The following is a 27,142-nucleotide window of genomic DNA, read 5'->3' on the forward strand; positions in this document are numbered from 1 at the left end:
TTTACTCTAGTATCATTGATCAACTGCTCCAACCCGTTTTGATATAGCATACGGAACATACAGTAGCATAGATTTAACTATATGTACGCCAGACATAGCTGCACTATTTAACTGGTCCATTTATTCAACTCTACAAGGAAGTGACCACTTCCCCATCATAATTAACGATGATCAAAGTTCTCCTGACAACACATCAAAACCCCAATACTGTAAATGGAATTTAAATAAGGCAAATTGGCAATCATTTAGAAAGACTGTAAATAACTATTTAACAGTGGCGGCTCGTTTGGGAGGCGCTAAGGCGCGCGCCCCCCACGGGGTTCCATTCAATTAGGGAATTTTAATCTTAAATGTTAACAAGCGAAATATTTTACTATTATTATCAAGGGCGCGAGTTGTACTGTACTGCGGCCCGATGCGCTGCTGGCCCGGCGCAGGAGGGCGCTCTCTCAGAGCGGACCAAATACTCCGAGTCTCGCTTGACTGGCCTTGAGGGAGCCAATCAGAGGCACAGTAGAGATGTGCTGTTTTAACGGAGATTCCGGCGCGTTTCTGCCGCGGCCCATGGTTGCAGCCAACCTACCCGAAACATTGCTGATTTGATTTCTATTTAACAGGGGTCAGTTTGTGCCATTTCTCTCCTAAAACTAGGAACTATTTTACTGAGGCACTTACCTGAGTTAAATGTGCCGGTATATATTTCAAATAGTCTTGTAGTTTTTAGGATTATTAACCAACGAAACGAGTAACGACTGTAACTACTGTCTCCTCGCACTTGACTCATGTTGGCCATACTGGAGAGCGCGATGTTTAGCTGTGTGTTGATGAATGATCTCGTGAGGTGACTGTGACGAGGTGAAATTAGGAGAAAGGTTGTGATTTATATGTAGGCGTAGTGTTATGTTTGCATTTCGTACAGTATGATTACCATCGAACATATTAAAGAACTAACATTTTCTTCTCTTTCTATCGAGAAGAAAGTCGAACTGAAGGAGTGTGGTAGGCCGACACCAGACTTCTCGTTGAAAAGACCGGAGACCAAAGGAAATGAAAATAGAGCTTTCCAAAGACAAATTAATTCTCCTGACGTATATAACAAGAACGCACGGATATGTGGAAGTGATATCTCAGAAACCTTTTACTGCATTCCTTGCCTGCTATTCTCCCGTTCTGGGAAAGGACATAAATGGATCACCACAGGGGTGATATCAATAGTACCATGGACTTTGAAATGCTTGGTAAAGTCAATGTCGTGTCTTGTTTGAGTGATCACTACAGCGAAACTATTCGTAAACATAATTTGATCGTGGACAAGAACAGGCAAATGTTAATAATAATAATAATAATAATAATAATAATAATAATAATAATAATAATAATACAAACAAAAGCGGACATGAAGAACGCACAAATTCAACCCGAAGACATTTTGAATCGAAACATATATAGAAAGAAAATTGACACGTGGGAAGTTACTCCAGAGAATGAAGTACCAAAAAGAGCAGGTACCAAATGGACGTAAGAAAGGAAGAGGATCTTTAGTCAACAGATGAAAGCATATCATAAATAAAGCTTTGTGTGTTCCAAAAGGGACCATTCACGCATAATAATAATAATAATAATAATAATAATAATAATAATAATAATAATATATGCATTGCACCGTATAGTGTTCGAAGTGTGTATCTTGATGACGTGGTTTGAAGAACTTGAGATATATTATGGAATTATGAAACTAAGGCGCGCCCCCCACTGCTCATATCCACGAGCCGCCACTGCTATTTAAATGATCTAACTCCAACAAATAAATTTCCTTCTAAGAACATCAATGATATTGTTCAAGACTTCACTGAAGTAATAATTAAATCTGCTGACCAGAGCATCCCAAAAACAGCTCCTATGCCCTTCAAGAAAACGGTTCCCTGGTGGAATGACTCCTGTAAAGAGGCTATCAAAAATAAAAACCGTGCTTACTACCTATACAAAAGAAATCCTACGCCTGAAAATAAAATCAATTTTCAAAAACACCGAGCAATAGCACGAAATAAAATAAAATAAAGTAAGAAAACCTCCTGGTTAACATTCGTCTCCTCCTTAACCTCCCAAACTTCACAAAAAGTTATGTGGAATAAAATCCAAAGAAAAAGTGGTAAATACAATAAATTCTGTATTCCTTCTCTAAGAGATCCAGTCGCTGGGTCAATTGTAAATGAACCTCAACAAATAGCTGATCAACTGGCTAAATCATTTTCAAAAATCTCTAGCGATAACAATTATGAACCTGAATTCCCTCCAATAGACTTCAGTGAAACTGCGCCTACACCGAACTATGCTTATAATGATCCTTTACAGTTACAAGAAATTGTTACAGAACTCAACAAATGCGGCAGATCTAGTCCTGGCTCAGACCATTCCATATGAATTTTTAAAACAGTTTCCACATTGTGCACTCAATTATCTACTTGCTATTTTCAACTATATATATGGAGTTCCAAACTATTTCCAGATCAATGGCGTGCTATTGTAGTGCCTATACTCAAACCAGGAAAGGACATTTTGATCCCGGATAATTATTGTCCCATCGCCTTGACAAATCCAATGTGTAAGCTAATGGAGAAAATAAACAAATCCAATGTGTAAGCTAATGGAGAAAATAAACAAGAGATTACGCTGGTATTTGGAACATATACACTTTTTTAGTGATGCACAAAATGGTTTTCGTAAAGCACGTTCAAAAACAGATACTCTGATATGTTTAGAATCAGAAATCCGAGAACCTTTCCTGAAAAATCAGCACCTCTTAGTTTTAACATTGAGAAGGCACATGAGATGGTGTGGAAAGACTATCTAACTGAAACATTGATGAAACATGCTTTACTTCATTTCTAATTTCCTTAAAGATCGCCGAATTCAAGGCAGGACAAATGGAACTCTTTCACATGAAGTAACCATTGACAATGGAGTTCCCCAAGGATCAGTCATCAGTGTCTCATTATTCCTCGTTGCAATAAATGGCATCGACTCCAACATTCACCTACCAGTAAAGGCTTGCCTTTTTGCCGATGATCTGACTATACTAAGTGCAGGAAGAAATACAGTTACTTCAAGAATCAATTGATAATATCCAAAAATGGGCTAAAGTTACAGGGTTCAAGTTTTCCAAAACTAAAACCAAATGCATACTCTTCTCCAAATGTAAACATACTGTACAAGACCCTGAGCTGTACATGGACAATCACAAAATTGAAACAGTAACAACTATGAAAATCTTAGGAGTTTTATTTGACACTACGTTAAGTTGGATACCTCACCTGAAAAATCTTAAAGATGACTGCTTGCGAAGGCTGAACATAATGAAGATCCTGGCAGCAAAGAACTGGGGGGCAGACTACCAAGTGCTAATGAACACGTACAAAGCCATTATTAGGGCTAAATTAGACTATGGCAGCATTGTATACAATTCCACAAGAATGTCTTCACTCAAAATCCTTGATTCCATCCAGTCCACAGCTCTTCGAATTGCTCTAGGAGCCTTCCGTACCAGTCCAGTAGCCCGCATTCAAATAGAAGCAAATGAACCACCACTCGCAATTAGACGTAGACAACTAAGTTTGACTTAGAGCTCAAGGTAGCAACTTGATGAATCAAGAATTAAGTTGTATGCTTTTCCTAACAAGCACCAAGGTACACACACTAAATCAGGATCACAATCAGAGCCCTTCAATATCAGAATAGCCAAGTTCCTTGAAGAATTAAATTTAAATATCCCTCCAATACTCCTCACAGACAACACTCTTAATGTCCCACCATGGACTATTACCCTTCCAACAATTAACTTGGAAATAAATTACAGTGTCAAATATGAAATTGACAGATCTCACCACCATAAATTATTTCTTGAAATTTCTAATAAATACCCAAGGCACACTGCAATCTATACTGATGGATCAAAGTGTGAGGAAAGACATAAATGTGGGATTATATATCCTGAACGTACCATGCTATACCGATTGCCTGATTACTATACAGTCTTCTCTAATGAGCTGTACGCAAAAAAGCAGGCTATGCTATGTATTTTGAAAACCAGCACCTGTAATAACTCCATCGATTCAAAAAGTGCATTAAACTCAATAGAAAGTCCATCATCGAAACACATCCTTGTACAAGAAATACAACTGTTGTTTAACAACATCATGAAAGAAGGCAAACAAGTCATCCTTGTGTGGATACCCTCTCATAGAGGTATTCGAGGCAATGAATCTGCTGATCAAGCAGCTAAAGGCGCTATTTACCTCCCGCTAGGCGATCTAACAATACCTACCCCTCACACTGACATTATTGCCTATGCTAAAACAAAATTAAACCAACAGTGGAAGATAAAATGGCTTCAAACTTCGAACAGCAAACTCCACGAAGTAACAACGGAATCTACAGTACAACACTATCTTCATAACCTTCACAGGCAAGATCAAGTCCTAATATCTAGAATACGGATCGGCCACCTCAAGATAAGTCACAGCTACCTCCTTGAGAAGGTAAGATAGGAAAAAAAATGAAATTCTTAGATTTAAATCCTTGAGAAGAAACTGCGCCCCATTTGTACAACATGCAATAGTGTGTTGACTGTGAAGCACATCATTACAGACTGTACACTGTATGACAAATGGTGCCAGTACCACGGTATACCTAAGGATATTAAGGGGGCACTCTCGTCTCCTTCACTGTGCAAACAAATTATCAAGTTTTTCAAAGACACTGGTCTGTATTCAAAAATTTAACTGTTCAGTTTAAAATACCAAAATCTTTTATATTCCTTTCATTCTTCACTGTACTGTAATTTAATGTAAATTCTGCAGTTAGAAGTCACGATAAGACCTTAGGGTTAAAGTGACTAAATTAATAAAAAAATATATAAAAAATACCTGTGGATCTTGATATTAACATCCCGTTATCGATAATTAGAGCAAGTACTGTTCTGGGAAAGCGATCGGCGGTTTACTTGCATAAGGGACCATCTTAGAATCGCATTCAGCTGGTATTATTTAGGGAATCCTCGGAAATCATAAAGCAGAAAGTGGCCTCAACAACTGGAAGGAGACAAAGCACATTTCAACAGCTCTACATGAAAACGGAATTAGTTTCGTCAAATTTTGTTACTTGTAAAACTTCTACATTATGTCCACGGTTAGATGTTTATTTTTGACTTTTTTCAATTGTATTGCCGAACAGGTTTTTCGCACTTCCTACAGGGCACTAGAGTTTGTTTAGGCCTAGTGACTGGGCTTTCAGGCTCTTCCTAACACGAATCTAGTATTTTTATATGATCGGATACGATCATGTTCTTGAACCCAGAAGAGATGTTGCACCTGACATATATGAGCATTACTATTTTGGGGCTAATATGGGGCTTTTTACATTTTTATGTTTAAAGGTCCTTATAAAAACAGAAGTAGTTTTATTTGCACAGTGTAACATTTAAAAAGTTTGCATCATTTCCCACTGGCTTGTGCAGCAAGTGTGCTTTTCAGCTGAGCTCTAGATCAGGAATAAACCAAAATTTTTGGAGTTTCGATGATTTTTCTCTTTTTCCAATCTGTTTGTGATTAGTGACAAGCAGAATTGAATATATAATGCACTGGAGAACTTTTGGGAATCGATACTTATATCTGAAACCATATTCTGAGTTCAACATAACCTTTAAAAGTCAATTTAGGCCTAATTTACGCGATACAAGATTTCCAGAAACTTGCTACAAACAGTAAACCGGTGACCAAATTCAATGAAAGATAAAAAAGAAGGGATTTTATCATCATGTTGGGCATTTTTGTATCTGATGTGCTTTATTTTATTTTATTAGAGAATTAAAAACTATCCGTGATCGATTGCTCTTCGGCTTGGCTGATCAGAGTTGCTGACAGGAAAGAAGTTTTTAAGGAAAACTGACGAAGTAAAGCCGAATGTAAAGTATTGAGATTTTGAACTCGTGTAATTAATGTTTGAAGCCGACCGCATGGTCTAGCTTGCCTGCCTCTCACCCGGAGGCAGCCATGCCAGGCATTTTTACCTGGATATGAGGGCTGGTTCTAGGTCCACCACCTTACGTGATTACCGTTACCTGAGGAGCTATCTAACGGCGAGATGGCGATCCCGATCTAGAGAGCCAGGATTAATAGCCGAGAGAATTCTGTTACACTAACCATGCGCCACCTTGTAATCTGAAGACCTTCGGACTGAACAGCGGTCGCTTGGTAGGCCAAGACCCATTAGGGCTATAGTTTATTTTGTTTTAGGAGTATCTGTTAGATTATAATTATACACATTTAATTATTGTGATGTTTAGCAAAACTGTTGATGGTTTTAATTCGTTGCCAGTTTTTCATTTTCCCTGTAATGTACGTTTTTCCCCAGGGTCCGCTCAAAAACGAAGAATTGAGGTTCCACTGTACATATATAAAAGCAAAAGCCCTGACTCACTCATCACTAATACCCACAAAGCTAGAGGACTAAAATTTGGTACAGGAGTTCCCTGTAAGGTTTCATTCTGATGTATTGTGTGTGAAATTGCCCTCAACAGAATATCACTAAATTGCACACTTCCCACAATGCTAGAGGGATATAATGAAATTGAGCAAACTACCCTAATAACTCCATCACTGATTCTCTCACTTCCCACAGAGCAGAGGGCTGAAATTTGACGCAGACGTTCCTTACAAGTACATTGAGTTGCAAGTGCAGAAAGCGCGATTTTAAAAGGGAAAATTAGTATTTTCAATTGAACTTTTCAATGTTTTCAAACTCTTGCTCTCAAAATAAGTTCCAGAAATAAACCACTATATCTTCTTTGGACAAGCAATGGCACTTATTAGACAAAATATTCACAATCTACATTTCCACATGGCATCCATTATGCAAAATGAGCACAGTTCACAGAAATAATGTCCACTTCATCACAACTAAGCTACTTTCTGCAGATGTTTTACAGTTCTCACAAGATTTCTGTCACCAATCATCTGTGCAATTTCTGGCGAGTCAAATCACACTTGCAGCTTTGTAGAATTCACAAGCAGGATCACTGCCTGTGGGAAATACTGGTGTACACTGTACTGTCCAGAAACTTTGTGAACAGATGCTTTCGTTTCTGCATATTCAAAAATGCACTTCAGTCACAATGAGCAAGTGCTTGCCTAACACACTCAGCACAAAACTTAGCTTGTATATCACAATACCATCAGTTAATATTTCCCAGTATGTGAAAACATTTTATCATATAACGTGCTGAATTCAACACCAGCACCACAACATCATCAACATTATTTTAACCATTATGGTCCATATTGACTTATCTAATAATCACAATACTGAAAAAAAACAATGACTGCAGGCAGAATTCAGGCAACAGAAATGAGATTTTTTAGAACTATGAATCAAACTACTTGCAAGAAGAAAATCAGGAATGAAACAAACAGGAAGATAGTAGGCGTTGAGGTCCCTATTATTAGTGTAATAAGGGCACATTATGAGAATGAAGAGCAACAGGCCTGCCATAAAATACTTTGACCTTCCTGTCCAACGCTGGATACACACAGTGAAACCAGATGTGGAGGAGAGAGGTCTCAAATGGAAAGATGTCATGGAACAGAAGATGTATGCGGACAGGAAGAGATGGCGAGCGCTTATACACCACATGCGGAAAACTGGAGTTTGAAAATGACGATGATGTATTGACAAGGTGGACACGGTATTGTGATTATCAAATTGAATGTCGTAATATTTCAGGGTACCCAAAATAGCTATAAAGCATGTGTTTGAATCTGCTGTTTCGAGTGTACGTGTCACCAAGAACGACAACAGAAATTGAAGGTTTTATTGCTTTAAATATGATAACAAAAGAACATTCTCCACATTTATGATTTCATCTCAATACAGCACAAAGTTAGCTCTTAATTTCTTCTATCCTTTCATTCATCATTTCCGCCAGAAAGTACTTTTCCTTGATACACAGCCCACGAGGAATATCTTGAGCTAATGCAACGCATTAATATTTTAAAAAAATACTTCCCAAATCTTTTAAAAGGTTGCTGGTTAATATTTGATGATGGATAACATAAGTATTGGAATGTAGGATGTGCAGATGAGTTGCGGCTTATGTTGGAATTGAGGGGAAACATCAGTCACCTTTACAGGTCCCTCCTGAGCGTGCCAGAAGCCTCTTGATTGGAGACCATCACAACAGCAAACAATGGTGCATTTCAAATGACATCCTTCAATGCCAAACAGATCTTTGAGGGAAACTTTATGTCTGCTTTTAAAGTAAGCTAAGGTAATTCCTGCAAGACGAGAGCAGGGAAACATAAAAGATGTGCCAACATCAAAGACCTTAGTTATTCTTGGGTCCTCTTGTTGCAGCGACAGCTACACACCTGCAACCCGTATCACACAGTTAAAAACTTTGAACTGAAAGTGCTTCACCATCCATTCGAATATAGCATTTGAGGCTTTCATGGCTAGCATTACAAATCACGTCGGTATTTTCTGGGCTTGTAGGCTGTGGTCGAGGGTTCTGACTGACTTGGATAGGAGCGAAGGTTATACTGCTCCGGAGCAACAGGCGAGCAGCGCACTATATAATGAGGTGGAGTTGCAACACCACTTCATTCTACTGAGAGCTTCGCTGCTATCGAAGTCAGTCGGAAACCTTGATAATGCCCAACGCAGGGGACCATCACAAGCTCCTGGACCACGGTCTACAAGCCCGGAAAACACTGACATGATTTGTAACGTCAGCATGAAAGCCTCAATTGCTATATGAATCGCCTCTATGGGGAGGAAATTTCCAACTAATTTCGTCGCTTCGACAAACTACGTAAGAAAAAGTCGCAGCTCTTGTCTTCACTCACCTTTCTTCTCCGATGCAGAAATTTGGGAATAGTGCCTAAATTTCTGATAATGACGAGACTGTTCAGCTCAGCCCAGTTACATAGAATGGAGCGCTCACTGCTATGGGAACATATAAGCTCCACACACAAGGAGCTCGCTACTGTCGACTAGCCGCTTTTACAGCTTCTGAGCTCCCCACAATTGCACCACAGGACTGGGAAAAACCAGACTGAATCACCCACTCTTCGATCAGACGACCAACCGGCAGAAGATTAAGTTGAAGCAATATCAGGAGAATCGTCCCGTGCCTAAGACTATGCCTGCCTTGGATAGCTCACGGATAACCGTCAACCTGAGCAACCATTGCCTGTCAGAGACAGAAGCTGTCTACTGGCTAAAGGAGGAAACTTTGCCATTACCCCTCCCTCAATTCCCGTGGAGGAGATCGTTGCGAATATCAAAGCTGCTATTCGCAATTTACCATCTGACCAGGCAAAAGAAATCCGCCACAAAACATCACAGAAGGCACCAGCACCAAACAGCAACCTCACAGTTCAAGAGAGGAAGGCCTTTAAAACTCTGAACATGGACGAGATTGTACTCATTCTTCCTATGGATAAAGTGAATACCACTCATCATGGCTATCGCATGGCTTTTCTGGATCTAAAAATCCTATGATTATGTCTTTCCTTTTCATTAACATCCTGATCAGGTCTGTTCTTCTTCCATTCGCTCTGAATCTTTTTTTTTTTTTTCCAGGACAGGTTCTATTACTGCTCACAGTCTGGTTTCAATATTTTTTTACATTATGTTCAGACCATGGGAGAGAAGTGTGATGCCCCTATAGTTGCCTCACATTCTTCTGCATCCTTTATAATAATACCTTTTCTCCAGACCCCTGGAACCTGATTTTCACACCATGCCACTGCAGGCCGGGTATACCTGCTTTGATCATGTCAGCAGTAACTTCATCAATCCCAGCTGACTTGCCACCTTTCATCTTTTTTAAAGCAATTTTCAGCTCAGCCCAAGTAATTGGAATATCATCTGTTCTCCCATTTCCTCAGTAGTTTCTCACTCTTTTGTTTTTCTTTATGGCGATGATGTGACAGGGAAGGGCCAGGAGTATGAAGGAAGCACCTGTGGCCTTCATTAAGGTACAGCCCCAGCATGTGCCTAGTGTGAAAATTGGAAACCACAGAAAACCATCTTGAGGGCTGCCGACAGTGGGGTTTGAACCCACTATCTCTTGAATGCTAGCTAATAGTGGCACGCCTCTTACCGCATGGTCACCTCACTTGGTGGTTTCTTCCTCATTCTGGAGTGTATCGAAAGAGGTGTTCATTTAGTTTCCAATCTCTTGTCCGCTCCCGACTGCATTCTCATGTATTGTTTCTGGTGCTGTGATGTCCTTTTTGTCAGATCTCTTGCTTTTACTGACGCTCTACACCCTGTAGCTTTTGGCTAAATTCACCCCAGCACTTCTCTTCTCCCACAATCTTTTTTACTTCTAATTTCCTATTTTGGTATTCTTGGTCTAGCTTTTGAATTTTCCCCTCAGTTGGCAGTTGCCACTATTTCTGGCTCCTTCAACATTCATTACTTTCTTGACATTGTTTTAATCACCTCTTTCACTCTGTCATTCCACAAGATGTTATTTTATTCACTGTTTGTTCTTCTGCACTACTGAAGTGATTAAATACCTCCTCCCCTGCTGAACAACATTCTGATGGTGATCCAGCTAACCAGGGTTTCAGACCAAAGAGACGCGGGCCAGGAGAGCTGGTGTTCATAAACTGCAAGAAGTGATCTCAACACCTCATGCAAATACAAAGAGAGTCTTAGAGAAAATGATCGCTAGAAAGAGAGTTGAAGGAGATGAAGAGACTTCGTAGTGGGGAGTATTGAAGCAAAAGCCAATGGTGATCGAAGAGAATGGAGAAAAGACAAAGTGGTGGTGTTTCTTTTGAGAGGAAGTAAAACTAGGTAATCATCCCCTCTGAACAAATTAAGCCGAGACAAAATAAAAATTATTAAGCCAAAAAGGTCAGAAACACAGGAAAACGGAATGTAAGTTTCCTGAGTAACAGAACACTTGAAATTTACATACACTTGATTAATCCACACTCACACATAAAACAACACTATCATAATTTATGAGCTTCATGTTCCGTATTGATGATATGTACGAATGCAGCACTAGTGGGTGTTCCTCCTCTTCTATACAAGTCAAGTTGGTACACAGTTATATCTACTTGGTACTAATTTCAGCCCTACAATCTTGGCCCATGTTCAGCCATATATTGTCCCGTCAGTCTGTTCACTGGTTGCATTTATTTATTTAGCGTATGGCACATAAAGAAGCATTAAATTATCATTAAGTTACCAGTACCACATACATGAAATTATATGAAGGTTGCAGCTATTGAAGTATAACTTCCTACGTATATCCACATACAACTATTCAAGTTCTTTCATTGTAACTGTTAAAAAGTCCTTGAAGTACCCACAATGTGCATAGTTTGGGCACTCAGTCACCAAGTGATGAATTGTCTGTTTCTCAGCACCACAGTCACATTTTGGTGACAAGACTTTTCCCCACTTGTGGAGAGCATCTAAACATATTCCATGGCCAGTGCGGGTTCATCAAATCCTGGTGGGTTTTGCAGGATACATGGCATGCTACGACATCGTTCAGGGCAGTGTTGTTGCCATGAGAGGCGAATGTCCAACTTTTCTTCTGACAAAATTCTGGCTGTGGAAATAGCAGGGTGTCTTAATCTGAGCCGTCTTCGCTCCTCATAGACAACATCATTTAACAAAAGCTGATATTCTCGCATCAGGCGGTGGAATATGCCTCAGGAAGACAGAGTAGATCGTATGGTCCTACTAATAATACATGTGAGTGCTGTTTATCCACAGTAGTTCGCAGTATTCTGGAGCTGAATAAACCAACGTGTCCATAGCATTCCTTAAGCTACACGTGCCCCCCGAGTGGTGCTAAAGAACGGTCACTTTGAGGGAAACACCTAGACCAGGTTTAGGCAGCCAGACAATTCCAGCGATCTCCTGGCCTGAAACATTGCTTGAGGTCACAAAACGTGAATACAAATGGCCCTTCTCAGGGCTTTCCAGCTAAGAATCTTGGCCCTGGTATCAGGATTTGCCAAATTAACACAGAAGGCACAAGTACATAAAAATGTCACGTACTATAAAAAATCTTATTACAAAATGATTGGTTGCATTAATACGTATTAAATATTGCTTAAGTTTATTCGTATGTTATTGATATTAAAATAACTTGAATATGGTTAGGTTCTTATTATGAAATTGATATAAAATAATTGTGATATTGTACGTCATATAAATGACATCCTTGATCATTGCTGTCCATATGTGGTAGAATTGAACTTGGTTGGGTTCACAGTGTGTGTTTGAGTGGCATGTATGAATCCTGGCAAATGATTCTATGAAATAGATGTTCATTCCCATAGGGAGCCTCCGTGGTATGCAGTAGCCATGCGTCTCGGTAGGTGTGTTATTCACCAACTTAGCACACTGGGGAAAAACGCTGGCAACCAGGAATGAGTTAGCTGGAAAATTTAGAACGTCTAATAATGCTCCAACTATATTGGTATTATAAACAATTCTATGTCGTCAGTGTCACAATAAGTGACAGAAGACAGTGTGACCCAAATGCGGTTTAGGAAGATCCATAAGAGCTAATATCCAGTATACCCAATAGACTTAACAACTCCTGGGATCAAGATTCCATTCAACCAAATGAAATAGTACCAGAAAGGACGTTCCCTCTAAGCCAATAAGCACTTGCCTTCACGTATTGTGATAACTCACTGCGTAACATTGATGACATAGAATCATTTGCAAGATTCTTACGTGCCACTCAAACGCACACTTCAATTCTACCACATATGGACAACAACGATCAAGGCAGTGTCAATTATATGACGTACAATACCACAATTGTTTTATATCAGTTATATAATCAGAACCTGTGTTCAAGTTATTTGAACAACGTCAATAACGTAAGAACAAACTTGAGCAATATTCAACATGTATTAATGCAATGAACAGATTGACAGGACAATTTTAACTGTATATGTTAGTTTCCAACATATTTTATGGCTGAACATGGCTGAAACTAGTGCCATGTAGACCAACTTGACTTGTAGAGATTACGAGGAACACCCGCTAGTGGCAGAGTATATTCGAGATCAGATCGCCTAACAGGAGTTTGAGTGTCCCCTGCAGGCCGAGTGATGGGCACCCTCTGTGAGGATGTGGGCAGCGGTGAAGTCGACACCACAAGAACACAATGGGACTGGTCTTCCCTCTTAAAACACTTCCTCATCAACATCATTCTGTTCACACTTGTTTCAACTGAATCAAATTCAAAAAGATTCTTCAAGTGCTGGTATTTTAAGTGTTTGACCTGGTCTTCTGTGAAGTGCATTCTTCAAACTGGAAGAAAACCGAGAACTTACACAAAACATGTAATCATGATGACTGTTTAACATTCAACTCTTTACTTGTCTGGCTCCACGGCTAAATGGTTAGCGTGCTGGCCTTTGGTCACAGGGGTCCCGGGTTCGATTATCGGCAGGGTTGGGAATTTTAACCATAACTGATTAATTCCCCTGGCACGGGGACTGGGTGTATATGTCGTCTTCATCATCGTTTTATCCTCATCACAACGTGCAGGTCACCAGGCCTCTCTGGAGACCACATGCCATAACTCTTGATCTGTCTTGCACTGAATAAACATCAACAACACATGCTTCATAAACTTTTTCTATAATTCATGTCTTGCCTTAACTTTTGTTGATTTTGACTGATGATGGTCTCTAGCATGACCGTAAGTAGTTTCATCAAAGTATATGTAACTTCTGTTAAGGTTACAATAAATAGTACTGAATAGGTGGAAACCTTTATCTTTTGTTTAACATTATTTTGTCTTGATCACAAGTATAAAGATTTGGACTTTCCACGTAATTAATACCATTATTTATTATACGGTACTGAAAACATTTTACAGTACAGTACCGGTTCTGTCCCCATGTACGGGCCATCTTCAGCCGCTGAAGAACCTTGATCTTTTTTAAAATAACATATGTTAAAACATAATACATAGGCCCCCAAGGAAACAAAATAATACAAGAAAGAAAAACTTTATCAGGAGGATACAGTACTCAACTGTACGAAGAAGAAAGAAGACAATAACAGTGACGCACAATGTTTTTAGAACTTTTTAAAATGGTATCAATTTTATTTTAAGTATGTCTAATGTACCTTCTCAAACTGAAGATGTCCTGTAAATAAGGGATGAAACATGTACTTGTGACCAACTAAGCGTTTTGTTCATAAGACAAAATAATATATGTATTGAAAGGTGGAATTCTCTCAAATTAAAGTGAATATCGTCAATACAGACACTCAAAACTGAAGTTTATAAGCAGTCTGTACAAATGAAAAAGTAGCCAACTGCAGAACTTTTAAGAGCTCTGCAGAATACACACTACACACTAGGAAGCGATATTTTAGTACTAGCATTATTGGAGATGAAACAGCATCAAACATTTTCCCTCATCTTAGAACCATCACCGAAGACATGTCGCATGTCCGGATACTGGTGAACAAAGTCCTGGAAATTACTCTGAACAACAGAGGCATCCATATTCACCTTGGATCCATTCCTTGGAGTAGATCTAGCCATTTATCTGGCAACAGAACTAGGTACCTCGCTACGAGTCTAGCCACATCTAACTCACAACACAAGCTATCGACTCTAATTCCAAATGGTCGTGTGGCATTCGGCTGGTGGAATCGGGTATAAAATAGGCATTTCACAAATGTTGGCAGCGTACGCGAGGAGTAACAGCTGGCGCCCTATTCGTAAAGATGGAACTCCAAATTCAGCGAGCAAACTCCGGATAGATCCGGTTGCCACTGCGATGAGCACTGTCTAAAAGATTAAGCGAAAATCTCAATGCCAAACCATAAGCCGCACTACCATAGTCTATTCGGGATAGAACCATACCGTAACTGTGTATAAACATACCAGCACCACACAGTCATCTCCCCACAAAATGCCGCTGAGAAACTTCAGCATGGTAGTTATCTTCAAGCAGAGAACCTTCAAGAGATGGATGTGGTGCTTTAGTCGCTGATAAAATGGAGACCCAGAAACCTGCAGGAGTCCACCACTGGTAAGACACTGTTTTGCAATCAGAGCTCTGGTTGAGGATGCACAAGCCGATGTCAACAGAGGTGTACAGCTGATGTTTTCGTGGTTGGAAATAAAAAACCGTGTTCCAGGGCCCATCCAATATTTTTTTTTTTTTTTTTTTTTGCTATGGGCTTTACGTCGCACCGACACAGATAGGTCTTATGGCGACGATGGGATAGGAAAGGCCTAGGAGTTGGAAGGAAGCGGCCGTGGCCTTAATTAAGGTACAGCCCCAGCATTTGCCTGGTGTGAAAATGGGAAACCACGGAAAACCATTTTCAGGGCTGCCGATAGTGGGATTCGAACCTACTATCTCCCGGATGCAAGCTCACAGCCGCGCGCCTCTACGCGCACGGCCAACTCGCCCGGTATCCAATAATTTGATTAATAGCTTGGTGTAGCTGTTTCTCAGCAATCACCCTCCTTCCGGAGCTGAAATGTAGAGCTAAATAGTCTACATACATGGACAGAACGAACGTGGACCCAGCAGTGCCAACTATGCCAATGATGAACAGATTCCTATAGTACTCTAATACTGAGATTACACATTCACCACGCGAGTGGCTACAGGGTTTGGTCAGCTTGCATTTCAGCAGACATTAGCTTCGAACCCCACTGTCGGCAGCCCTCAAGATGGTTTTCTATTCTGCTGTACCTTAATTAAGGCGATAGCCGCTTCCTTTCCGCTCCGAGCTCTTTCCTATCTCATCGATGCCATAAGACCTATGTGTCAGTGCAACATAAAGCACATTGTAACAGATTACGCATTCCCTACTCGGACTCGAAAGAGCTGGAGGGATATGAAATTCTTGATAATTGGTGGATTTCTCTGAAATCCCCTCTGGTGTAGGGTGGAGATAATCCCACATCTCTGGTAGTATGTTAAGCCTTTTCCAGGTCAAAAGAACACTGTGACTAATTGAATGAAGTACATACCCTACCCAGTGTGTGTCAGAATTGAGGGGATAGAAAATAATAGTCAAATTAATGGAGGACATTAGGGGCACTAATTAGGGTTCTAATTGTTTGGTGCATAAAAATTTTGAAAATTTAATTTAAATGTTAAAAAAATAATGTTGTAATGATTTGTAACTCATCCAGTTCAGTTGTATGGCTTGAGAACTGGGAGTTTATGTTTGTCTCAGAACACACAGCTCAACAGAAACACGCAACAGTGAACGTATCCATCCACACACGGCCCATCTGACCACTAGGGTACGGGAAAAGTGGCACTTAAGCAGAAGAAACTGTTCTAATGTTAATGGACTTAATCAGTGACCAATGCTGGAGACAATATTCTTTAATAATAATAATAATAATAATAATAATAATAATAATAATAATAATAATAAGGAAGGTGCGAGTAATGGGCATAAGAGTGCATTACAAGTTATTCTAAACAGAATTGTGTCAGTGATGCTGTTCTGTTGGTACATTTCATGACGAGATATTTTTCACACTTTCTTCCACACAAACCGCAAATGCACTCGTCCGTTGCCTTGTGGAACGAATTCAGCCCGCAATTTTGGTGGTGGAAACCATGCGTTGCCAAATGTGTCACTAAGTGCCTCAGCTTTCATGGTGTAGAATTCTTAGTCTATGTTATTCCATTTCGTTTGCAACTCTTCTACGAGCTCCGTGTATGCAGTTATAGCTGGCAAGAGCAGTTGTAACCTCAGCACATCTACTAGAAAGGTTTCCCTCACCAGTACATAAGTGTAGCGAGACTGTGTGTATTTTGAGAGTCCTAGCACCTTTTTCAAGTATCTCACTTTTAGGTTTACAACCTTCCTTAACCCGTTCCAGTCTGGGCATTTTAAGGATATTTAAAACATTATATCTCTGTACCTGTAGGAGATATTGGCATGATTCTTTTTTCTTTATGCTTGTTTGGGCATCTAGTTTTGAAAAACACTGTTTGTATCATGTCAACTATCACTTGACATTTTAAAATTGTTTATATATTATACCATGTTTTGCAAATGGAAGAAAGGTCTGACAGATAACTAAGCAAGTACAGTTTTCTGAAATACTGTTATATTTACCCTATTTTGCTAATATACAATGTGCATTGCAATTACAAAACAACAACAATAATGAGTACGATATAAAAATAATAATAATAATAGTAATAATCACAATAATGAAAATGGGAACTCTTATGAAATTTTATTTTAATTTATAAATTCTGTCAAAAGTTACTCAAATGTAAAAATATTGTTCCATTTACCACAAAAGTCTTCTGAGAAAGAGAAAACAGACAACTTTACTAATATGCAGACAATCCTACATATTCACGCAAATCGTAATGAAATGTAAGAAGTTGTTTCGAATTCATATGTCAATAATATGTGCATTTGTGCATAAACTTATAATATATCATAAAATATCAATCACTTTCGTCAGGCACATGTTTGCCGCGAGAAGCCACGTCTTGGAGCTCACTGAGTTACAACATCTACTGATGCATGTTGATCGAAAATATCGTAAATTCTCTGACTTAGTCATATAATACTGCCATCTGCTTAAATACTCTCATAACCAATACACGAAGAAACACTATGTAACCGCCAGAATGCGTGCATAGTTCGTTCTCAATTTTTACTGAATTGTCAAACCTTGCTATGGGCTATGCTCACAGCGCGGTCTGAGTGCAATTTTGGCCGCTGCGAGCAGCTTGCAGTTAGACCGGAAAGAGTTAATTGCTTCTTTGGTGGGTGTTCCCATATTAATTCAAGTCCACAAATAAGTACTGGAATCACTTTCACCTCAAAATAATTTCATTGCTGTGGCTATGGACATTCTCGATATGTCTGATGTCCTTATGCTTTTTATAGCAGCAGCTAGTCTTTGCAGTTACTTAGATGATGATGCCCAGGTACTTGGAGTCAGCACTTGTCTTCTGCATAGTCTACCTCCTGTTCTAAAAGGTAAAAATTATTTCATTTATCACCAAGTCCCTTCAGTCCACTCTGTAATGAAGTCCATCGTTTTCTATTGATCTTCTATGTTTACTGAGGCGAGAGCCATATCATCTGCATAAATGTAGGTGCTTGCATTCGGTGCGCTGGTGACTATTTCTCTTGTGTAGACGTTAAAACAATACTGGACTGAGTGGGTCGCCCTGTAGCACACCAACCGTCTGACTTGCCAATTTGATTTTGATAGCCCATCCCACACCCGTGTCAGCTCTGACTGCACTAATAGGTTCTCCAGTTTTTCCACAAGCACACTCCTATTCACTGTGTCAAACGCTCTGCTGAGATTGATGAACATGGTAAACATCTTATGGTCCTTAACCCTTTCCCAGGGACTATCTTTGACTCACTGTCTGGCGAAACCTATTTGCTTCTCAGGTTTAGCTGTGCAGTACCTTCACTAAATCATTTATTCTGTAAAAAATCACTTAAGATATCAGTTTCAAATTTTGCAGCAAGGGAAAATACACTATACTTATTCTAAAATGATACAATGAGATCACCTAATTACACGCAGGAACCCCACAGTTCAAAACGATTCATCAAGAAGCATCCAGCATGGTGCAAGTTAATGTTAAATTGCTTCTTCTTAAAATCAGTCTGAATTGCTCAACCTGATGGGGCTCTTACTTTCTTGGTAATAGAGAGAACGCTGGACTTCACCCGGAATCCCGCAATTTATTTCATTTTCGGATCACTTGGATATTTAGACAGCAAATCATACTACATCTCGGACGTACAAATTATAAACTATTTTTCACTGAATGCGATTGGAAGATAAATTGACGTTGGTTGGAATATTATATAATTATGTAGAGGCCTACAGTCCTAAACAGAATTAACCGGAGGATTAAAACTGATAATTTTTTGTCCAAGTAGGTGTAATATTATAACAGGAGACAGTACCTGAATGCCCTGTGCAATATACCATATTTCGATTAGCCTCAGGTTCATCTTCTGAGCCAACTTCAAACTCACTACCATTGCATTGGTAAACATATTAATTTAATTTGTAAGAAATATCGTCTTCACTCAACTGGTTATGTGCAGCCATGGTGCTGCAATGTGTTTACATTCAGTCAGCTGTATCCAGGATGCATAGCAAAATTCACTGGTTCCAAGAAGTTATATGTTTAGCAGACAGATGGCAGAGGAAGTTGGTTTGAAAATTCAGTACGCTCTACTTCGCAACCCGCACGAAAGAGTTAATCTTCTCTTGGATCTCTGTGACTAGGTTTCCATCGGCCATCAAGGTGGATCGACCATGTCTAAAGCCAAATTGTTCTTCTGGTAGAATCGGGTCCACTATAGTACTCAGCCTTTGAGTCAGCAGTGGTGTTAGCAGTACTATTCCTATATAGGAGCCCAGGTCACTTGTGTCGCCTTTCCCTTTGTACAGTAACTTGATGATCGAATTGTACCAGTCAAGTGGAATATGACCTATTTTAACACGCTCATTAAAGAGTTCTGTCCAGATGGGCAATGATAGCTTTAAGTGTTCATTACAGATCCCCTTTAGACTAACTTGAGATAGGAAGCTAAAACACAAATTTCAGATATCTATATTTATATCAATCAACAAAATAGTAATGAGCAGTTAGGCCTATATCTTAATCCCTTAACAAATATCCTGGACATTTGAGTAATTTGTCGACTCAACTTTAAAGTCAGTCAAAACACGACATACCTGTAAAAGGAACGCATAATAATAAACATGTTTCATTCAACAAGAACATCCTCACTGTGTTATAATTAGTACTCTCAACAGACTGAAAATCCTCAAAGTTACATTTGACAAATACAACTCAAGCATACCTGCCAACTTTACAAAACCAAAAATCAGGAGATTGATATGAAAATCGGGAAAAATCACGATACAATTGGTGAAAACTTATTGTTCTACATGTATTATAATGTGGTATATATATTGTAATACTTATTGTCTCAAAACCCGACTGTTGCTATACGAGGCTAAAAATTACACATCTCTATTCCCTCACCCGAAGTATGCAAGTGAGATTATCAGTCTCTGATAAGCCTTACGAAAATAGTATGAGCTCATGATCAACACGTGTGAATCAGTCATGCACTTGGATGCTATTATTTAGCAAATACATTGATTAATATATTGCATCACGCGCCCGCGCAATTGTGAAAAGTGCAATGCCATTTTCACCAAGTAATAAATTAAAATTTGCCAGAATTGTCTCCAAATGGCTCCTAAAATCTCTAGAAAAGACACTAGTCGCTATCTTTGAAATTAACTCATTAAATTACGAAAATAAACTCCAAATCTAGGGACCTAGTCTCTAGAATCGACTAATGTGAACAAATACAAACATAGCATGCAAGAACAAGACATTTAAAATCGATATATGTATCGCGATGCAGGTTTCAATAAACATCTCATTCGCGTGTATTTCTCGTATTAATAAACGTCAATATTTCATTTGAAAGTGGCACTCCTAGCCACTGGCGTACAAAGCTGAAATGGCAGGATTTAAAAAGAAATGTTTGAAGTTCACAAAAAATAAGTTAAATCAGAAGAAATAATAGAATAATTGGGAGGTGGGAAAAACTGTCCAAAATCGGGTCTCCCGCCTAAATCTGGGAAGTTGGCAGGCATGATCAAGGTATTGTGTTACAACATTTTCAAGGAAGAAAGTTAAAAGTTAATTAATTGACAATTTGATACCAACCTTCCAAGAAAGAACTCTTCCAGTTGAAGTCCACACCATGGCAACCCCAAGTGTACTTTCTCCACTTCACTGGAATAGTAGCTTACTTTACTGTCCTAGTGAGAAGAAAGAACGGCATTAAACGCTAGAACTCAATATCACAAATCCTTACTACACACTTCATAAGATATCGTATGACTTCTAGTGCCATGAGTGAGTGCCTGATGCAGGTCCTTGTAACTAAAGAATCAACTGTTTAGCATTTAAACAACTTCTTATATCAAAATATTTTTAATGATCCAGCCTATGTTTCAAAATGGGATTATGTCTGTATGGCAGACTGCAGTTAAGTTATCATAGCAAAGTAGGCTGTAGTTTTAAAAGCAGGTAGCAGCTTACGAGGTTCTTGTTATAGTAGGCAGCTGGTCATCCGATCTTTATGCACAAACAATTAACATCAAGTGGAAGCAGGGATGGTGGTGGTGATTATTGTTTTAAGAGGTAACCATCCTCTGTGAACAAATTAAGCAGTTATTCAAAACGTGGTGCCTCCTCACCTGTTCGAAGTCAGCGTGCTACACTGCAAGTCTTCGGGAACACGACATGTTTCCCAGCCAGCACGCTGACCAGACTGTGACATCAGCCCACCTGCGGTGTAGCAGGCGAAAGAGACAGCAGCTGTTCTGCGACTAGCCTACACCGTAAGTTGGACACGGAGGTCACACCTCTTGAAAATGTGCACCAAACGCTAGCCGGAGTCTGCTCTGTTACCTGTAAACTTGTAAAGTCTTCTCATGATCAACTTAGGCAGTCAATTATAGGGATATTGATTTGCATTGTGTTCTGCCAAGGAGGAACTTATTGTACATATTAACTTAGATTTGTATATATGTATCATTTTTCCAAGACATCCTGAAGCTTATTCAGATTATAGATTTAATGTACATTCAGCAAAAGAAGCAAGTTAGAGAAACTTTTATTTTGTGCAGAATAAAAAGGCTTCAACAATAAACATTTTATTTGTATTGTATAAATCTTCTTCTTTGTCACGGAGCACTTTACTGGTCTTACTCACTTTTAGCCACTTCTTTCAGCTGTGCGAGGACACAGTATGGAGGGACAAGACGTCTAGTTTTGCCTTACTGTCTGTAGTAGATAGTAATGTAGTTCATTGTCCCTTCTTTTAGTGCAAGTGGGACAGAGAAATGAAAAAAGAGGAGAAGAAGGCATATAAATAAAAACCATCTTCCCGTTCAAAAATATGTGCTGAAAGTAAATCTGTCCATCAAGTCCTCAAATCCAAGACGTAAGATTGGAAGGACAGGTTAAGATCACTCAATGCTGGAAAAAGTTTTTGTGATCTTGCCGCACAGTCAACTACAATAAAATAAATTATCTGATCCTCCTTCATAGTTAAATGGAACTTCTGTGATATTAACTATGTCATGCAAAATTTGACAAAAATCACAATGAAAAAAAACTTGGATTTTTTCAAATTCAAAGAGTGTTCACTCTGAGCAGACAAAGTACGCTGCTTTTTTCTCTGACATGCGTAATGGGCAGGTTGAGAAATAGAAGTGCGTACTATACTCAGAAAGCAAAGGTAGTTTTTTCTGTATCCTCTCACCACAGGAATCATTCCTTCGTACACTGCGATTAACTGAACAAAATAATAGTAACGAACATCAATATGTTGTGAGAGGAAGCGTGCTGCGCTTTACATCAACAGTAATAACAAGAGTGTGACTGAGAGCCGTCGGTGTGATTTACATTTTCTGGAGGAAAAGACAATTAAATGTTTGCTTCAGACGGAAATGAAAACTTTGAGGGACTTCAAGTATTCATAGGTAAATATCACTGCTTCTTGAAGAATAGTATCAAAACACACAGAAACATATGGAGCAGCAATGCTAGTTATCTGTCAAAAACAATTTGCAATGAATGTAATAGTGCAGGAAATTAAGATATCTTAGTTCTACTGATACCATAAATTCCGATCAGCTTACTCTTACACTAGACTGGAACTCCTCTACGGAGATTCATATCTGACTAGCCGGTCAAACAGCAGGCTCATTCCCATAGAAGACATGAGAGGAAAAATATGGCAGGACAAGCTAGAATTGTCTCACTGTTATACTCTATAAAAGTCACTAAATGTTATATACATAGGGAAAATTATAGTTTCCTAAAATGGAATTTTCATGCATCAAATTTTATCATTAAACTTCAGAAGCTTATTTATATATTTTCCAGAATTAGAAATGTTATTTCAGCAAAAGTCTTGAAATCTGTACACTTCGCTTTAGTTAAGTCACAACTGTAATATGTTATTACCGAGCTCGATACCTAGTCACTTAAGTGCGGCCATTATCTAATATTTGGGAGATAGTAGGTTCGAACCCCACTGTCAGCAGTCCTGGAGATGGTTTTCTGCGGTTTCCCATTTTCACACCAGGCAAATGCTGGGGCTGTACCTTAATTAAGGCCAAGGCCACTTCCACTCCACTTCAAGCCTTTCCTCTCCCATCATCACCATAAGACCTACCGTGTCGGTGCGATGTAAAGAGACTTGTAAAACAAATAAAAATAAAATATGGTATTAACCGTTGGGGTGGAATACTCGATTCACACTTGGCTGGGGTAAATACATGCCAGAACTACATACTAGAAGTCATGTACAAAAAGCCGTTGACATTTCCAACATATGAAATGTTCCATCAAAGCATGGTGCTTAATATATGGCAGCTATTTATGCAGTTACTGACTCTATATATGCATAAAAATGTAAAGCTCTTCTGCTAAGAACACAAATTACATTACTCAAGACAGAACTGGAATAAGTATTCCATGATGAAATACAGAACTTGGCAGAAATCTAAGTTGTCTAGGCCCATGGATATGAATAGTAGCAACCAGTATACCCTGAAGAAAAGACTATTCACATGATTCCTAACTACTACAAAGTTAACAAATAAATTCCACCATCCTATTTAAATCAAGTTTCTCACTATTCCTCTTTGCTAAGAAACCCACCTTCTCCTGTTGTGACCCATGTCTCTAACTTACAGATTTCTCCTTATTACACCATATTATGTGGCAAAGAGAGATCATAAAATTATTATAACACCAAATACTAATGGAGTACATGCTATTCACTATCCTTCTTCTTCATCATCATCATCATCATCATCATCATCTTCTTCTTCTTCTTCTACCACTTTTCCCTCACCTGTGGAGTCGTGGGTGCGAAGTGTGTCCCACATGTGGATTTGGCCTTGTTTTACGGCCAGATGCCCCTTCCTGACGCCAACCCTATATGGAGGGATATAATCACTATTGCGTGTTTCTGTGGTGTGGTGTGTTGTCTGAATATGAAGAGGAGAGTGTTAGGACAAACACAAACACCCAGTCCCCGGGCCAGATGAATTAATCTGAGCCAATTTAAATCCGTGACCCGGCCAGGAATCGAACCCGGGACCCTCTGAACCAGAGGCCTCAACATTGACCATTCAGCCAATGAGTTGGACACATGTTATTCACTATATTCCATGAGTAAATAATCCAGCTACTGTAATCATGAAGCCCATACAAAAGTTCATCTTATGTGGGATTCACACTATCTCTTACCACCTAGCTCTGTATGAATGATATTGACTGAGTAAAAATATTTAAAATGAGAAAAAAAAGAAAAGAAATAAAAAGTAATCTAGCATTAGCCTTGTTTCTACTATGTTCAGCTCAGTAATTAAACCTTGCAGAGAGAGAGCAAAGCCAAGCTGTTGTCTTCAGGAAACACAATTTTTTGTGTGTTTCTTAGTTGTTCTCCCTCACATTGGCTGAAACTTTGAGATAACATAAATCAGGGTAACAGAAAAGTTGCTTCCTAAAAAATATCAAACTATGAACTGATTGGCAAAATTATTGTATCATAAATCTTGAGAAGAAAGTAGTCAAGATTCCTCCCAGAAACCAGAGTCCAAGCTGATGGGTAATGTATTTTCAGGAACTTGAAATAAAATTATTTTTAGCTATATTTTGGACGCCAATCAACATACAAATGAGGCGTTGCGAAGTGTTGCTGCTATCTTGAACAACATTGTACTTTATTTTGTATAATTCAATCAAGAATTATATCACTGGTCTTACAGAGTGACCTTGGTCAATTATTGTTCTTTTCTGACCCCGACGTATTAGGTTCCCGAGACCTAGGGAGCCTTTCATTTTCACGCCCTTCGTAGCCCTTGTCTTTCTTTGGCCAATGCTTTCATTTTTCGAAGTGTCGGACCCCTTCCAGTTTTTGCCTCTGATTAATGTTATATAGAGGATAGTTGCCCAGTTGTACTTCAATAATCACGACCACCATCTCTTAGAGAGGAATGAAATGTAAATGGTGTATGGCTTTTATTGCCGGGAGTGTTCAAGGACAAGTTTGGCTCGCCAGGTGCAGGTCTTTTAATTTCAGGCCCATAGGCGACCTGTGCGTTGTTATGAGGCTGAAATGATGATTAAGACGACACATACACCCAGCCCGCACGCCAGCCGAATTAACTAATTATGGTTAAAATTCCCAACCCTGCTCGAATTTGAACCCAGGACCCCTGTGACCAAAGGACAGCACATTCACCATTTAGCCATGGCGCCGGACGTCTTAGAGTAATTTTAATTTTATGAAGAAATGAGGGTGACAATATATCAGAGTACAGTAGAGCGTCACTAACCTCAACCCAAGCCCTGAAATTTTTGTTAAATGTGCATCTTAGAAACCGTGGGCATGCTTCACTCTCAGCCCTCTGAACCCTGGTTGCCTGTGCTGTAAGTCAGAGTGGCCAAGGAAAGTTGAAAGAACCCGACTCTCCCTCTACGAACACAATCGATAATGATGAGACTGTCACGAATACAGTTGGCCGTATTGTTTTGGTTTCTAATTTACATTGTTGAAAGGGAGAGGCACACATTTTTAACAACTGAACAAAAACTAAAAGTTTCAGCTAGACTTTACAGTGTGGGAAAAGCAACAATGAGTAATTTAAAGAAAACTAAGGACAGTTGAGTAAAGTATGCCTCTAAATTGGATTCTGAAGAGAGATCTAAGGAACCTTAAACATTACAAACAGCAAACAACTCTGAATTAGAAGATTCTGTTGTGTGTGGTTCACAAAAAAGGAAGCTTGGATGAGCCAATATAAAAACCTGTTACTTGTGAAAATCCCTTGAGATCAATGAAAAATTGGGTGGATCGCCAGATTTCAAGACAAGTTCTGGGTAGTTGAAAAAATTTAAATTACGGCATGGCATAAGAGAACTTCAAATTCAAGAAGAAAAGCCACCTGGAGGTCCAAAAGCTGGAGAATTATACGAAGTTAACTTTGCCATCTTTGTTTCTGAACAACGTTACAGACAAGATGAAACAGGCCCGGCCATACCAGCGTCAGCCCCAGGGTACAAAGTAAGGATGGAGCGACTGCAATGGTCAGTGGCACCGTTACTGATTATCAGGAAGATGTTTTCAAAACGTTACACAACCTTCAAAAGAGCTTGTCGATCACTGCTGATATTTTCAAGGATTGGTACAAAAAATACATTTATGCCAAATGTTAAAGCACACCTTCAAAAGGAACATAAAACAGGGAAAGTTCTTTAAATTATAGATAAATCCCCCACACCTCCAGCTGAAGTTCTTAATGTCGATGATAATTTCCAACTTCGGTTTCAGTGATAATACAGCCTATGGATCAAGATAATACAGAAAAGTTGAAAAAAGTTTACACAGGCTGTTGTGAGCTTTACAAATAAACATAACTTGAAAGGCTGTGTTTATATGCTTGCTGATGCTTGGCACAGAGTGGCCTGAAAGTATAGAAGAGGAAGAGGTTCGTGCGAAGCTGATGTTACGACTCTTTTTAATGCCAGACTTTACTTCAATAGCAAGATGCTAATGACCAAATTAATTTGCCTAGCAAATTTTGAACAATAACAAAATCCTGCTGTTGCAACAGATTGTGAGGAACCTGTAGATGAAGATGACGATGTAGCTGATAACCAGATGAACAAAGCCCTAGGCCTTCTCACGCTAAAGCCTTCAATGCTCTAGAGACGGCTGTAAATTACATACATACATACATACATTATGATTATAGACAGTTATGCCTTTCAGCATTCAGTCTGCAAGCCTCTGTGAATTTATTAAATGTTGACAAAATCCTCTTTTTGCAACCAGTGCTGTGGCCTCATTTAGTTCCATACCTCTTATCTTTAATTCGTTAAAAACTAAGTCTAACCAGCGTCGTATTGTCTCCCTCTACTTCTCTTACCCTCCATAACAGAGTCCACTATTCTCCTAGATAACCTACCCTCGTCCATTT

The 27,142-nt window shown here is 39.2% G+C and overlaps 1 long non-coding RNA gene across 1 annotated transcript in view; it reads right to left on the reverse strand.

Annotated features, from left to right (window-relative positions):
* The window catches only part of LOC136885488 (uncharacterized), a 154,273-nt gene that overhangs the window by 103,176 nt on the left and 23,955 nt on the right, over window positions 1–27,142 (reverse strand). Inside the window, exon 2 of the long non-coding RNA XR_010861539.2 lies at window positions 20,802–20,896. This is a non-coding gene — a long non-coding RNA (uncharacterized lncRNA). The remainder of the gene's footprint in view (window positions 1–20,801; window positions 20,897–27,142) is intronic.

Source organism: Anabrus simplex, chromosome 14 (assembly GCF_040414725.1).
Source record: "Anabrus simplex isolate iqAnaSimp1 chromosome 14, ASM4041472v1, whole genome shotgun sequence".
Lineage (NCBI taxonomy): Eukaryota > Metazoa > Arthropoda > Insecta > Orthoptera > Tettigoniidae > Anabrus > Anabrus simplex.